The sequence below is a fragment of the Oryx dammah genome, unplaced genomic scaffold (assembly GCF_014754425.2).
Source record: "Oryx dammah isolate SB20612 unplaced genomic scaffold, SCBI_Odam_1.1 HiC_scaffold_28, whole genome shotgun sequence".
Taxonomy (NCBI): domain Eukaryota; kingdom Metazoa; phylum Chordata; class Mammalia; order Artiodactyla; family Bovidae; genus Oryx; species Oryx dammah.
This window is the reverse complement of record NW_024070212.1, coordinates 112,059,065-112,075,697: the sequence shown is the minus strand read 5'-3', so window position 1 is coordinate 112,075,697 and position 16,633 is coordinate 112,059,065.

The following is a 16,633-nucleotide window of genomic DNA, read 5'->3' as shown; positions in this document are numbered from 1 at the left end:
GCAGAAGCAGAAGAAGCAAAGTAGCAAGCACGTATGATGTCACACTAGCTGATACCGTGAATTGCTGCTTCCTAGGGGTCCCTGACATGCGACATGGTGTCCGGCCCTCAACCCCACTTCAGAGGGGTGTCCAGCTCACAGCAGGGATGTCCTAACTGAGAGCAGAATGGGGTCCCAGAGGTGCTACGTGTCTGAACTTGGCTGAGAATGTTGGGAAAGGCAGAGTCAAGTGGAAAAGCATTTATTTTCAGAGACCTTGGTTTCAGAGCCCAGTTTTGGCAGTGACTAGCTATGTGACTGAATAAGGGAGCTTAAGCTTTTAGTTTCATATTCTTGTTTGTAGGAACAGAGCTGTTGAGAGAATCAGCATAACTGTTACTTCATCAGTCAACTGAAGATGTTTAGTGTAGTTACTGGCCAAGCCAAAACAGGAGCTGTTTTTATTTTTGTTACAGTGAAAGTGGAAAGTGAAAGTTGCTCAGTCGTGTCCAACTCTTTGCAAGGTCCATGGGATTCTCCAGGCCAGAATACTGGAGTGGTTAGCCTTTCCCTTCTCCAGGGGATCTTCCCAACCCAGGGATCGAATCCAGGTCTCTCACATTGCAGGCGGATTCTTTACCAGGGAAGCCTAAGAATACTGGAGTGGATAGCCCAATGCTATTTTCACTGGGATAGTTTGCTTGTAAAATCTTTCATCTTTGTGTAATAAAGGTTTGAAGACTCTATTGAGATGACGTGACAGCTGTGTGAGGACACTAACCCACGTCTGGAATTTCATATTATATAGGACACAGACGGACGCTTTTCAATTCTTGAGCCAATTTCTCATCCTATCTAATTTTAGTTCCCTTCATTACTTCAAAAAATTTCCCCTCGAACTGTCAAAATGAGAATCAGACCCATTTATTTTCCCATTTTCTGTCCACAGAGCACATAGTACTTCAATTTTCTCCCCCTTTACACTTATGACCATTTTCCCTACCATCTTAATCGCTAACACGCTCTGTAGCGAAACATTTGACAATTATAAATACTTGTGTAGATAGACTAGAAAATGCTGATGTTTCAACATTGTGGCTCATTTGCAAGATTTCTGACGACTTTGACTTCTCTTAGCAATTAAAATGCAGCACTCTGGACCTGATTTTGGTTTGCTGTCCAAGTGACCAAAATGAAATGGTGTGAATTGGCTTCTCTGGTGGCTTGGTGATAAAGAGTCCGCCTGCCAATGCAGGAGACTCAGTCAATCCCTGGAGAAGGGAATGGCAACCGACTCCAGTATTCTTGCCTGGGAAATCCCATGGGCAGAGGAGCCTGGCGGGCTACAGTTCATGGGGTCACAAAGAGTTGGACACAGCTTAGTGACCAAACAGCAACAACCTGGTGAAGAAGGAGCCTCCTTTTTTGGCCAAGGTCTCCTCGAATCCTGAGCTTAAGCAGGGAGATAAATTGGCTTGGCTTACAAGATCCCTGCTGGTTTTATAGGGCTTAGAGTGCCTTTGAGAGCAGGAAAATAGACTGTCTCGTTCACAATCTGACTTAGGAGAGGCGATCCACACTCAGAAACCAGACGAGATGATGATTTCACAGCAGACAGGTCTGAACAAAAAGAGGAGCTTGGTGATGGATGCACGCCACGGTGAGCGGGGGAGGGGGCAGCTCTTCCATCCTGCTGTTCACTAAACCCTCTGCACTCACCTGAGTCTGGACGCAAACCTGCCCCAGCGGCTTACACGTGCACAGAGGGTGAATGTATGTTCTCAGTTAAGACTGCTGTTTGTGTTTTGATGAAAAGGCTGTATCCGTCAGAGAAGAGTGATGCCATTACCAATTTGGAAATATTTTCAACCTACTTTTAAGATAGAGTAGGATTATAACTAAATACGCAGTGATATAAGGGGATTTTTAAACTTTATGATAAATCCTGGGATTAATATATATCCATTTAACTCTCATCCTCATTGACAGAGATGTACGTTGAAAAAGGTGTATTTAGTGTGACAACAGCAACCACGAATCACTGCAAATACTTAATTTCACAACAACTAAAAAAAAAGAGATCAGGGGCAAGCTAAGTTGTGGGGGAGGAGGGGAAGGCAGGATTTTTTTTTTTTAATCTACATGAACAAAGACATCACATCTTTTGGTTAACTCTCAGTTGGCTGGAAACCTATCTTAACTTCATATGTTTATTTCTCAAGTTTTCCTACTAACCAAAATTTTAGTGTGCGAGGTATATGTCCCCAGATTTAAAAATCTAGTTTTTCATTCAGTAAGACAGGACACTAAATAGCTTTTTCTGTGGACAAAGTTTGCTGCTTTTCACTGGACCTGGGATTTGGCATCATAGCACAAAGTCTCAGACTTCTCAGGAATCAGTTTTGCTGTTTAATTAGCACCATCTGACTCCCAGGAGCAGGCAGCAAAGAGCTGGACAGCCCGACCACTAGGCACGCAACCCCTCCTGCACTGACAGACTGGCTGCTGTCCTTGTGTTCATCATGTTAAGTCTTTCTGAAGGTTAACTGTGTGTGCAGAAGACACCATTTCCGGGCCTCCACACCTCACTCTGTGATTCAGCTTGCATACCCTGGGTGCTCAAATGCTTCCCCCAGACTTAACCGTGAGCCCTTGGTCTTGAATTGACAAGAAGCCTGCCAGGGAAAATTGGTTTTTAAGTGGTGATATTCTGAGATTTCTGCAGCAGGGAGCACCCCCTGCGAGGCCATCTGTTCAGAACAAGCTCCTGCTCTTTCTTCTTCCAGACAAGGTGAACTGGCAAGTACAGAGATTGGCTCTCGAAGTATCTTTGAATGGATGTCTGACCTCCTGGGCTGCTATGGCCATAGCTATTCCAATCATCCTGCAGTTTCCCTCACAGGAGGGTTGGCAAGCAACGTGGAGAAGAAGTGAGCTTTGCTGCTTTTTTTTTTTTTTTTTAACTAGTGCACGTTTGCTAGAGAGTGTCTGCAAACAAAATAAAATGACTCAAAGCATGTCAAGCAGAGATGGTCCTCATATACTTTGACACTCTGCGGTCAGATGCATAGTTCATGCTTAGGCGTATGCCTTCTTGGAGAATCCACCCCTTTTCAGTGTGAAATACCATGCTGTATCCCTGATAGTTTCCCAGCCCTGAAGTCAGGGATTTATCTGAAATGAACAGAGCCATTCCAGCTTTCTTCTGATCAGTGTTAGCACAGGGTATCATTCTACACTCCTTAATTTTAGCCTGAGTTTTTACATTTAAGGCGTCCCCGGTGGCTCAGTGGTAAAGATTCTGCCTGCCAATGCAGGTGATGCAGGTTCGATCCCTGGGTTGGAAAGATCCTCTGGAGGAGATGGCAACCCACTCCAGTATTCTTGCCTGGAGAATCCTATAGACAGAGGAACCTGGTGAGCTATAGTCCATGCGGTCACAAGGAGTCAGACATGATTGAGCAGGCATGCATACACCATCCACTATCTTTCCACATTTGTTATTTCAGCTTGAGTTTTTTGTATTTAAAGTGGGTTTCTTGTAGACAGCACAGAGTTGGAGCTTGGTTTTTTAAAATCTATTCTAAGGATCTGCCTCTTAATTGATATAGTTAGACCATTCCCATTTAAATTGATTATTTATCGAATTGGCTAAGCATCTGCCGTGTTTGTAATGGTTTCCTATTTTCTGCTTTTGTTTCTTTCCTTCTGTCTCCCCTCTTGACCTCAGGCTTCCGTAAGCATTCCTCCCCAGAGAGTTTGTGTCTTCAACTCTTTCCTCTGTCACCCACTGTTACTATCCTGGGGAAGAGGAGCATTCTATAATTTTAGGATTAAATCTCGGTCTCCCTGTAGGCCTGTGTCTTAGTGAACCCTTACCTGCATCACTGGTTTCCCCCTGTCCCAACTCCCTTCCCTAGCTGAAACATTCTCAGTCGGTTCCCACGAAGCCCTGACTTCTGTTGCCCATGCTTTCTTTCCCCCTTGGATGAGAGACGAGAAAGCTAACAGAAACTTGAGTGGGAGGAATTCCATTTCCCCCAGTTGCAATACTGTTCCAGGAGTTCTGGCAACATTTTTCCTTGGGGAGAACACCTTGGTTAAGAAATGTCTGGGCACATTTCACAAAGATGACTCTTCTCTTCTCCTTGCTGGAGCCAAAAGGAGATGTTTCTCGGATCTTCACAATGAGAACCTGTGGGGTTCCTGCAGCTGAAACCCAGAAACATGTGAGAGCCCCCTAAGTCTACAGCTTCTGGAAGTTTCTCTCTCTCCTGGTAGCACATACTCAGCCTCCAGGAATTCACCAAATTTCCCACTGCAGTATTCTATCAGTTTATGATTCCAGAAGGGTCTGCTCCAGAGAAGCTGAGCTTCACTTCTGCCTTAGGGATCCTCTGGTTTCTCCTGACCTAGGGTGGCAGTCTGCTCTGCAACCTCAGTGCTCGGACGGGTCCAAGGTCAGTCATCCCTTTTTCACTTGTCCAGTGTTTTCTGGTTGAAAGGACAGCAGTAAGGACTTCCAAACCTTTGTCAACAGCCGACACCACTAATCCCAAGATAACCCTTGTTTCTTTTGTGTCAAACTTGCCCCATTTTTCCTACACATTTATCTCTGGATTTATAGATATTAATGAAAACTTATATTGATGCTGAAGCTGAAGGACTGATGCTGATGCTGAAACTCCAATGCTTTGGCCACCGGATGTGAAGAACTGATTCCTTGGAAAAGACCCTGATGCTGGGAAGGATTGAAGGCGGGAGGAGAAGGGGACAACAGAGGATGAGATGGTTGGATGGCATCAGTGACTCATGATCACTCATCTGCTCCCTTGCATCCACAGACATGAGTTTGAGCAAGCTCTGGGAGATGGTGATGGACAGGGAAGCCTGGTGTGCTGCAGTCCACGGAGTAGCAAATAATTGGACACCACTGAGCGACTGAACTGATGAATGGGCAGACGATGGATGTATAGAGAACTGGATACATAGATAGATCAATATGCCTTAAAAAAAGAGATTGCATTTAGTTCTATGGAGAGATTTGTAAGCTAATATTGTATTTTAAGCCGTTTCAGAAATTATTATAAGTCCTTGATTAAGGAGAATTCTTAAGTAGTTAAAATCATAATTCCTAATACAAATAGATAGCAATCACAGAGGAGGGTTGTTTGGAACTCAGTAGATGGGGAAAAAATGGATAACAAAGAGCTCATATGGACAGGAGACTTCTAGTCCATACAGAGAGGGATGATAGAAAAGTGCTTGGTGTTTCAGGAACAAAACTGTTTACTCTTCCGATAAGGCATTTAAACTGTACCCTTCAGGGTCATCTTGTCTAATAGGTCAGTCATTATATCTCATTGGCTTTCCTCAGGTAATCTGGCCATAACAAGCTGTTAATCCAACCAGGACGTTCGCTGAGCGTCAATGACCTTTAGACAAGCTCATTAGAAAACCATTCAGCCTAATACTGGATGGTAATGAGATCATTTTTTTTTTTTTTTTTGCCTTTTTTTCTGAGTTTGGAAGACTTCTCCTGAGTATCTGTGAATAGGATTTTAATGGCCTTTGTAATGGAGCGTAACAGGGGTGTCACTAGCAAAGAACCACCTAGAATCTTGCCTGCACCATCTAGAATCTCAGACCCCCTGGCCCCTGGCCTACTTCATCTTCTCACTGAGAAGAAAGGCCGGACCCCATCTTCCACATTCCAGGGGGCTCCTGTAAGGAGGCCGCCTGGTGGGGGGAGGGGAGGGGACCGGACTCCGCTTTGTGCTGGGATTCAGCAGGGCAGGGACTGAGCCTGGGCTTGCTGCAGCCTTCCCCGCCTCCCCTCTCCTGAGCCGAGCGCCTCCCGACCTGCAGAGCACGGGGCGTCCTGGACTCACCACCCTAAGCCACTGTAGATTTATGTAGGCTGTGCTTTCTCGCCCATCTCTTTCGCCTGCTTCTAAACCAGAACTTCCCCACAGCTCCCATTCTGAAGATCCGAAGTGAAATCGTTAGCTTTGCCGGACCCCTTAGAGGTGGACCTCCTAGCCCGATTGGTTCACTGGTGTGTCAGAAAGGAAGACCAGCTTCTTTCTCCCAGTTCCCTTCCTGTGAGGCCTGCAGGGGAGTCTGTATTGCATTACCCCCTCACTAGTGAGCAGACAATGGAGTCCTGCCCAGGGTCATCCTGATGTGCTCCCTTGCGTCCAGGGGCTTCACCTGCAGCCTAGGAGGGCAGGAGGGCCCTGCAGCTGACCAAGGGGAAGGGGTAGGACTCTCCACCCCGGGCTCAGGACCAAGGCGCTTCCAACATAGTTTATAAGAGGGTGTGCATTCAGCCTTTATTAGGCTCTGCTCAGTGTGCAAAAGCTCTGCTTGGATCCCTCTGGTTTCTGATGTCCACCGGTTGAAATGTGTAACAAGAGAGTGCTGAAAAACTAGAACCCCAAACCTCCCCAAAGCTTCCATGACTTCTCCAGATCCAAGACCAAGAGAGCAAGGCTGCCTGGGTTAAAGGAGAATGGTGATTCTTGAATCATTTGCAAATAAAGGGTGCCTTTAAGTTCCAATGAAGGTAGGTTCTCAGGAAGGAGCATTCAGTGGCCTGCACGTTACTGCAACAGGGGATTTTGTGCCCTTGGAGGGAACGTGGGACTCATGCAGCATCAACATTGGGATGTGCATGAAGTAATATCATACTTTTCAATCTACAGACTTGGAATCATAAAAGCCAATTAGGCTTGAGGATATGTATAAGGTGTTGACTAAAAAATATTAATCACAACCTATAAATAGAGTGTTATTTTCTTTGATGGGAGTGTTAAGGACTCTGAGCCAGGGAGACAGCATCTCGGTAGTTCTGAGAGAACTCCTTCAAGGAGGCTGGAGAGGGAGTAGGTTTTATTCAAGTTTGCACCAACGAGGGCAAGAAGTCTAAACATCAAAGATTATTATTAAGTAAAGAAACCTAGATATCAAGTAAGGAATTTAGCGTTCTTCTCTGTGTGGGAAGATGCAAGCTCTGGGCCCCCTGAATTCATTCCTTTCCTATGCCCCTCAGCTATCTGGGGCCTGATTTTTTCTGATTTCTCACATCCTCCCAGCTCTTCAGCAGTCACCGTGGGGGACGCAGCATCTGCTGGACTGCAGGCATTGTGCTCCCTTTTGGGAGCCTTCATTCTTAGAGGCTTGAAATCGCTGAGGACTGTTCGTTGTTGTTCAGTCACCAAGTCTTTTCCAGCTCTTCACAAGACCCCATGGACTGCAGCACGCCAGGCTTCCCTGTCCCTTCACCATCTCCCAGAGTTTGCCCAAGTTCATGACAGTTGAGTCGGTGATACCATCCAACCATCTCATGCTCTGTCGTCCCCTACTAGTCCTGCCCTCAATCCTTCCAGCATCAGGGTCTTTTCCAGTAAGTCAGCTCTTCACATCAGGTGGCCAAAGTATTGAAGCTTCAGCTTCAGTATCAGTCCTTCCAGTGAATATTCAGGGGTGATTTCCTTTAAGACTGATGGTTTGATCTCCTTGCCGTTACATCCTTGTTTACTAATATGGCCAGAGACATTCCATTTCACAAAGGTAATCTAGACTTCAGGTACATCACTGTTTATACATCTCAGTTCACCTCCATGAAGTCATCAATGAGCAAGGCCATGTCCTAATGAGGCCACGTGCACCTCCCAACTCTTTATTCACCAAGCAGACCCACCAACAGTCCAGAGTTGATGTAAGAATTGATGCCCCTTTGCCATTCCTATCTGGTACAATCAACTTCGTTTACAGAAGGTAGACTTGAAGGTCTCATGCACAATATATAGCCAGGCTTCTCTCTCCAAGTGCAAGGATTGGTTCAGATTGATTTCACAAACACTTTTGCTGATACTTCTGGTACGAACAGAGTGTTAAGAGTAACTAGTCTGCCTCCAGGATATGAAATTATAGTATGTTTCCCTCTCTCATGAAAATCACTCTTTAAAAAATTGTCTTTATTGCACTTTTCTTAAAAGAAATTGCGTTATCAAATGGACAGAGCCTGGTGGTCATCTGCTGGAATTTGGATGTGATTGGAGTTGGGGTTCCCTCCAAGGTACACACAGATTCTGTAAGCTCTTTATCCCTTCAAGTTGAGGTGGTGCTTCCTGGCTTGAAAGTCTGGGCCTGGAGAAAGATGATATCAAAAAAGAGCCACGGATTCTATGGTCTTTCAGAAATAGATGAACTGCTTTCAGAGAGTCAGTGTTTTGGCTGCATATTTAAGTTTTTGCTCAGAGGACAGCTCTGTTCTCGTTTTAAATTTTTTTTAAATTTTGTACCCAGGTATAACTGGTTAACAACATTGTAGTAGTTTCAGGTTAACAGGGAAGGGACTCAGCCATACGTATACACGTACACATACATGTGTACACATACATGTATGCACATACACATACATTCTCCTCCAAACTCTCCTCCCCTCCAGGCTGCCGCATAACATCGAGCAGAGTTCCCTGTGCTATACAGTAGGTCCTTGTTGGTTATCTGTTTTAAATAGAGCAGCATGTACAAGTCCATCCCAAACTCCCTAACTATCCCTTCCCCCCTCCTTCCCCCAGCAACCATAAACTCATTCTCTAAGACTGAGTCTCTTTCTGTTTTGCAAGTAAGTTCATTCAAATCATTTGTTTTTAGATTCCACACATACAACATATCATACAATATTTCTCCCCAGGATAGGTCTGTTCTTGATGGTTGTACAGAGTAACTTTGAAACGGATTCATTCGCACCCAGGAAGAGCTGGGAGAAGGAAAAGACTTATCTGGGCTGTTTCTAGTGAGCTTACTAACAAACCGCTCCTCCCAAAGTTCTCTACAAAAAATAGATCTAGGAATTAGAAGGAATGTAAGGAAATTCCCTGTAGGAACTGCCCCAAGCATAGCCTAAAGTTCAGCCCCTCTTCTTTGTATAGGTACACCCTCAGAGGGGCTCTTTCCCCAGGGCAGGAAGGGTGGGCATTGGCATCCTTGGGCTCTCAATCTCTCTCTTAGATTTGCATATCAGGACTTAGAAATGACTGTGATTGGCCCAACCATGGTCACATGTCTTTTATTGGCCAGTCACTGTAGCCAGAAAAATGGGCTACTCTGATTGGTCAGGCCTGGGTCATGTGGCTTCTGTGATGAAAAATAAGAGACTTTTCTGATGATCCATAACGCCATAGGTTCCCCATTACAGGGCTTCTTTTACCAAGAGAGTGGTTAGGAGTGTTGGATCACCCTTTCCAAAAAGAGACCTTGCCAAAAGTTAATGCAAAAGGGTGTGACCTACCAGTCAGTCTCTCTTGAGCACAGGTCTTGTATCACCCTTGTCCTTGTAAGTATAAACTCTGTCCACCGAACCCACTGGAAACTGATTGATGCTATGGAAACTAGCATATAAATGTAACTTAGCTCAAGATTGGCTGCAAACCCTTTGTCACTTTTATGGTTGTTATATCACATATATGCCTGGGGCTCCTTTATCCTATGCAATGAAATCCAAGGACTGTAGCAGGATATAGAGATATGCATTTAGAATGGAGGGAATCAGGTCTCGTGCGCCCAGGTCCCATGGCTGCTTAGTGGCAATGTGGTCCTTGACTAAAGGCTGCTGATGTCCATTCTAGGACTACATCCTTTCTCTGTTTTAGAGCAAAAGTATCACAGCTAACTTCCCTGACTTGATAGATAGTGCAGTGTCAAATCGGGCTTAAACCTGCCATAAAGACAGCTTGAGACTCATTAGGAGAAGTTGGAGTGGAATTGAAAATGCTAATTTCCAGACATCCAAGCAATTCATTCTGGTTGGCATTTTTCGTGTTGCTCTAGAGGCTGCTGAAAAATGAGGGGGCCAAACACTGAACAGTCAAGGTCAAGAATGACCCCGAGAAGGACGACATAATCATTTCCTTCCTCTTCTTTGCTAGGGCTAAATGTGCCCATGAATCAGAGGTTTCACGGATGTTTTTAGAGTTAAAAAGAACTTTTAAAACTGACATTGGAATTTATAATAAAAAATGTATTTTGGTCTTTGTCCCTGTTCCTGGCACAGAGCTCCTTAAACCCTTGTAATTTTCTAAGTGATGAGAGCTATACAGGTGTCTAAGTTATGTTATTGAGGTGACTCTTGGAAAACACCTAAGGTTGGAGACTGATAACCAGGTGAACCTGACCTCTGGAGAGAGAAGGGGCACTGGAGATAGAATCAGTTACCAATGGCCAATGATTTAATCAGTCATACCTATGTAATGTGTGTGTTAGTTGCTCAGTCGTGCCCGACTCTTTCCAATCCATGGACTGCAGCCTACCAGGCTCCTCTGTCCATGGAAGTCTCCAGGCAAGAATACTAGTCTGGCTTGCTATTCCCTTCTCCAGGGGATCTTCCTGACCCAAAGATTGGACCTGGGTCTCCTGCATTTCAGGTGGATTCTTTACCATCTGAGCCACCAGGGAAGACATTAATGAAACCTCTATAAAAACCCAAAAGGAACAGGGTTTGGAGAGCGTCCAGGCTGGTGGACACATGGAGATCTGAGGAGAGGGACACACTGAGAGAGGGGGTGGGAGCCCTGTAGCCCTTCTGCCTCTCTTCCTGTGCGTCTCTTCCCTTTATAATAAACTGGTCTAGTAAGTAAATATTTTCTCAATTCTGTGGGTGACTCTGGCAAATTAATCCAACCCAAGGTGGTAGGTAGAGCGGGGGTGGTTGTTAAAACTTCCAACTTATTACTGTCAGATATGTGATTGGAAGTCTTATAGAACTGAGCCCCTGACCTGGGAGAACTGACACTTTCTCCAGATAGACGGTGGCAGAATGGAGTTGAAGACAGCCAGCTGGTGAGGGAATATTGCTTGTTGGTGGTATGGAAACCCCACCCCACCCCACCCCACATTGGTACTGGTGGTCAGAACCCTTAAACACTTAGTTCTTACAAAATTCTGCTGCTGAGAAGCTGGAGAAGTTATGCTATTCTCTTGCCACAGACAACTAAAAACCTTGCATAATATGTATGAAACACCCATAAGGAGATTCTGAAAGGTGGAGAGAAGGCAGACCAGAACCAGTTTCTTGGGTTCCCTTTTGCCTCACCTATCCCAGATCTGGGATTGAAGAGCCAGTCATTTGGAAAGGTGCAGACAAACAAAATCTCTGCCTCTTATGCTATTATCATGTGTTTTGATTTTATATTTCAAATCTAATGATGTATTATTATTTGTTACAGTTAGTAATATTTTAAAATTTACCCACATATTCACCCTATCCTGTGTTCATCATTCCTTCTTATTTTACTATGATGCTGCTGCTGCTGCTGCTGCTAAGTCGCTTCAGTCATGTCCGACTCTGTGTGACTCCATAGACGGCAGCCCACCAGGCTCCCCCGTCCCTGGGATTCTCCAGGCAAGAACACTGGAGTGGGTTGCCATTTCCTTCTCCAGTGCATGAAAGTGAAAAGTGAAAGTGAAGTCGCTCAGTCGTGTCTGACTTTTTGCGACCCCGTGGACTGCAGCCTACCAGGCTCCTCCGTCCATGGGATTTTCCAGGCAAGAGTACTGGAGTGGGGTGCCATTGCCTACTGCCTGAAATAATTTGACTTCCACCTAAAGAACTTCTTTTAATATTTCTTTCAGTTTATATCAGTTGGCAATAAATCCTCTCAGTATTTATCTGAAGATGCTTTTCTTTCACCTTTGAAGAATGTATTTGTTGTTATATAATTCTATGTTGGGGCTTCCCAGGCGGCTCGGTGGTAAAGAATCCACCTGCCAATGCAGGAGACATGGGTTCCATCCCTGAGTCAGGAAGATCCCCTGGAGAAGCAAATAGCAACCTACTCTAGTATTCTGGCCTGGGAAATCCCATGGACAGAGGAGTCTGGTGGGCTCCAGTCTGTGGGGCCGCAGAGAGTCAGAGACACGTGAACGACTAAGTGTAGCACAAGTCTACATTAGCAGTTGTTTGCTTTCAGTATTTTCAAGATGTCATTTCATTGTCATGGAATGTCATTTAATAAGAAAAACCTTCCTTAAAATAATTTGTTCAAATCCTGTGAGTTAAACTTACGTATATAAAACCTTAAGTCCTCTTAAATGCTCTAAATTTGTTAGGGGCTACGCTAATTCATCCATCACAGAATGTAAGAGAGAGAAAGGTGATCACACTGACAGACCACCTTCTTTTAATGTGTAACAAGTGTATTACATCACCCATCACGCACAGATTTAATTTTGTCTCTCTTAAGCCTTTTTATGTTTAATTCTAAATCTTTCTAGAGTTAAAAAATTTCTGTCTCTAAAGAAGATAGTTAAAATCCTGTATAACTGAGTTGTTCCCCTGTTGTTGTTTAGTTCCTCAGTCATGTCCGACTCTGCGATCCCATGGACTGCAGCCCTCCAGGCTCCTCTGTCCATGGGATTCCCCAGGCAAGAATACTCGAGTGGGTTGCCATTTCCTCCTCCAGGAGATCTTCCTGACCCAGGGATTGAATCCCTGTCTCCAGTGTCTCCTGCACTGCAGACAAATTCTTTACCTCTGTGCCACCTGGGAAGCCCCCATAAAACTGAAATTGCTTAATGCTAAATATTTATGGAGTTGGCAAATGTAGAACATGAAAAAAATCTCATCCAGCAAACATCCCAGACAGTGGAGATAACTGAGAACCAGAGACTGTATTTGCATAAGAAATCTGCTGCACATATACCCACTCATTGAGCCCAAAGAGTACTTTTTCAGAGCCACTGGCTCATGAGCTTCAAAATTATAAAGAAGTTGGTCTCACAGCTCATGTAGCCTTTGGAGCAGGAGTCAAGATAAGGCACTGCCATTACTTTTTTCTCACTTGAACATCAAATGCCAGCAGCTCTCACTTGAGATGGGTGCTTGCTTGGGTGTTGCACTTCTTAGTTTTTAAATACATTTTAAATCAAGCTATACAGATCTTTGAGCCTTGTGGGATTCTGAATTATGTATATATGTTTCTACCTGAATTTAAAGACATTTGAATTTGATGTTATCTTACATTAAAAAAAAAATCTCAGAATGATACAGTTCCTGTGAGTATTTTAAAAGCTACTGGCTACTTCTGGACATCCCACATGGCTTTTTTTGAGCTGGGGGTCATAATGTCTGAGACCATTCTGAAGCCCCGTTCTCCCCACCCCTCTTCTTTCTCCCTTGAACTTTGGATGGCTTCTGCTTGAAAGGCTCCCGTGGTGGTGGAAAAGCCCTGGAGGGGCCTCCCGGAAAGGAATAATAGAATGTTAGGATTTTTGTAGGTGGTCCTACACTCTTCTCTAGTTGTAGGAAAGGAGACAGGATTCAGATAAGAACCCTCTCTCTAGGAATCAAGGTGGTGAGTTTGGACGAATCACCTGAAATGAGGGATGAGTACCAGAGCCCCTATTGTTTGCCACTCTGATGCTCAGTCGTGTGGACACTCTTGTTCTGTCCCCTTGGGGTAATTTGGCCATTGAGGCGATGGCTGCTGAAAAGGAGTGTCACGCTGTGAAAAGAACACTGAACTCAGCTCCAAGAAATCAGGACTAGAGTGCTGTTCCTGCCATCTGACATCTCTGCAGGTCCCTTAACTTCTGAGCTTAGTCTTCAAAATTGAAGACTTTTGAAATTGAATTAAAAATCTCACAATGAGACAGCAGCATTCATTCCAAAGGACCTTTTTTTTTTTTTTTTTAAAGTAGGGAGGTGAGGTATGTGAGGGTATTTCAGTATAATGCCCTGTCAACAAAGCATTTCTTTGTCAATTTCTGGGCCCTATTGAATAGCAACATCTCTCAAGTTTGTCAACTGGAGGGGAAAAAGTGTTCAGACCTATTTTCTTAAGCAATTCTGATATCGTAATAATCTACGGTTGGTCAAAGGTTTTTTGATTTGTTAAGGATTTGAGCTCTCTTAAGAGTTTATTTTATTTTAAAGGAACATATACTTTGAGTGGGCTTCCCAGGCGGTGCTAGTGGTAAAGAATCTGCCTGTTAGTGCAGGTGATGCAAGAGACGCAGGCTCAGTCCCTGGGTCAGGAAGATCCCCTGGAATGGCAACCCACTCCAGTATTTGTGCCTGGAAAATCCCATGGACAGAGGAGCTTTTTGGGCCACAGTCAATGGTTCACAAAGAGTTGGTCACAACTGAGCACGAGCACTAGGTACTTTGAATAACAATTTTCTGGGCATGTTTGATGAACCTTACTGCGGGCCGGCGCACTAAGCGCCTCATTGAACGCAGGCGGTGGCTGTGGGCCGGCCCACTAAGCGCGGCCGAGAGCTACCCCAAGTCTGAATTCAGGGACAGTGGCCCAGGGTGCCAGGCTGCAACGGCGCAGGAACGGCCGGGAGGAGCCACCCCACGTCCGAGGTCGGTGGCGGCCGGGAGGAGACACCCCGTGTCCGAGGTCAGGGTGGCGGCCAGGAGGAGCTACCCAGCGTCCCAGGCCAGTGGTGGCCGGGAGGTGACACCCCACGTCCGAGGTCAGGGGCGGCCGGGAGAAGCCACCTTGCGCCCGAGGCCAGGGGCGGTGACCCTGAGGAGCCACCCTGAGCCCGAGGCCAGGGCTGGCAGCCAGGAGGAGCAATCCAAGAAGCAGTGGCTGAGCAGGCACAGGAGGGCCTAGAGGAGCTATCCCACGTTGAAGGTCAGGAACAGCAGCGGTAAGAAGATACCCCTCGTCCAAGGTAAGGAGCAGCAGCTGTGCTTTGCTGGAGCAGCTGTGAAGAGATACCCCACGCCCAAGGTAAGAGAAACCCAAGTAAGATGGTAGGTGCTGCAAGAGGGCATCATAGGGCAGACACACTGAAATCATACTCACAGAAAACTAGTCAATCTAATCACACTAGGACCACAGCCTTGTCTAACTCAATGAAACCAAGCCATGCCTGCGGGGCAACCCAAGACGGGTGGGTCATGGTGGAGAGGTCAGACAGAATATGGTCCCCTGGAGAAGGGAATGGCAAGCTACTTCAGTATTCTTGCCTTGAGAACCCCATGAACAGTATGAAGAGGCAAAATGATAGGATACTGAAAGAGAAACTCCTCAGGTCAGTAGGTGCCCAATATGCTACTGGAGATCAGTGGAGAAATAACTCCAGAAAGAATGAAGGGATGGAGCCAAAACAAAAACATTACCCAGCTGTGGATGTGACTGGTGATAGAAGCAAGGTCCAATGCTGTAAAGAGCAATACTGCATAGGAACCTGGAATGTCAGGTCCATGGATCAAGGCAAATTGGAAGTGGTCAAACAAGAGATGGCAAGGGTGAAAATCGACATTCTAGGAATCAGCGAACTAAAATGGACAGGAATGGGTGAATTTAACTCAGATGACCATTATATCTACTACTGCGGGCAGGAATCCCTCAGAAGAAATGGAGTAGCCATCATGGTCAACAAAAGAGTCTGAAATGCAGTACTTGGATGCAGTCTAAAAAATGACAGAATGATCTCTGTTCATCTCCAAGGCAAACCATTCAATATCAGAGTAATCCAACTCTATGCCTCAACCAGTAACGCTGAACAAACTGAAGTTGAATGGTTCTATGAAGACCTACAAGACCTTTTAGAACTAACGCCCCAAAAAGATGTCCTTTTCATTATAGGGGACTGGAATGCAAAAGTAGGAAGTCAAGAAACACCTGGAGTAACAGGCAAATTTGGCCTTGGAATGCAGAATGAAGCAGGGCAAAGACTAATAGACTTTTGCCAAGAAAATGCACTGGTCATAGCAAACACCCTCTTCCAACAACACAAGAGAAGACTCTACACATGGACATCACCAGATGGCCAACACCGAAACCAGATTGATTATATTCTATGCAGCCAAAGATGGAGAAGCTCTATACAGTCAACAAAAACAAGACCAGGAGTGGACTGCGGCTCAGATCATGAACTCCTTATTACCAAATTCAGACTTAAATTGAAGAAAGTAGGGAAAACCACTAGACCATTCAGGTATGACCTAAATCAAATCCCTTATGATTATACAGTGGAAGTGAGAAATAGATTTAAGCGCCTAGATCTGATAGATAGAGTGCCTGATGAACTATGGACTGAGGTTCGTGACATTGTACAGGAGACAGGGATGAAGACCATCCCCATGGAAAAGAAATGCAAAAAAGCAAAATGGCTGTCTGAGGAGGCCTTACAAATAACTGTGAAAAGAAGAGAGGCAAAAAGCAAAGGAGAAAAGGAAAGATATAAGCATCTGAATGCAGAGTTCCAAAGAATAGCAAGAAGAGATAAGAAAGCCTTCTTCAGCGATCAATGCAAAGAAATAGAGGAAAACAACAGAATGGGAAAGACTAGAGATCTTTTCAAGAAAATTAGAGATACCAAGGGAACATTTCATGCAAAGATGGGCTTGATAAAGGACAGAAATGGTCTGGACCTAACAGAAGCAGAAGATATTAAGAAGAGGTGGCAAGAATACACAGAAGAACTGTACAAAAAATATCTTCATGACCCAGATAATCATGATGATGTGATCACTAATCTAGAGCCAGAGATCTTGGAATGTGAAGTCAAGTGGGCCTTGGAAAGTATCACTATGAACAAAGCTAGTGGAGGTGATGGAATTCCAGTTGAGCTGTTTCAAATCCTGAAAGATGATGCTGTGAAAGTCCTGCACTCAATATGCCAG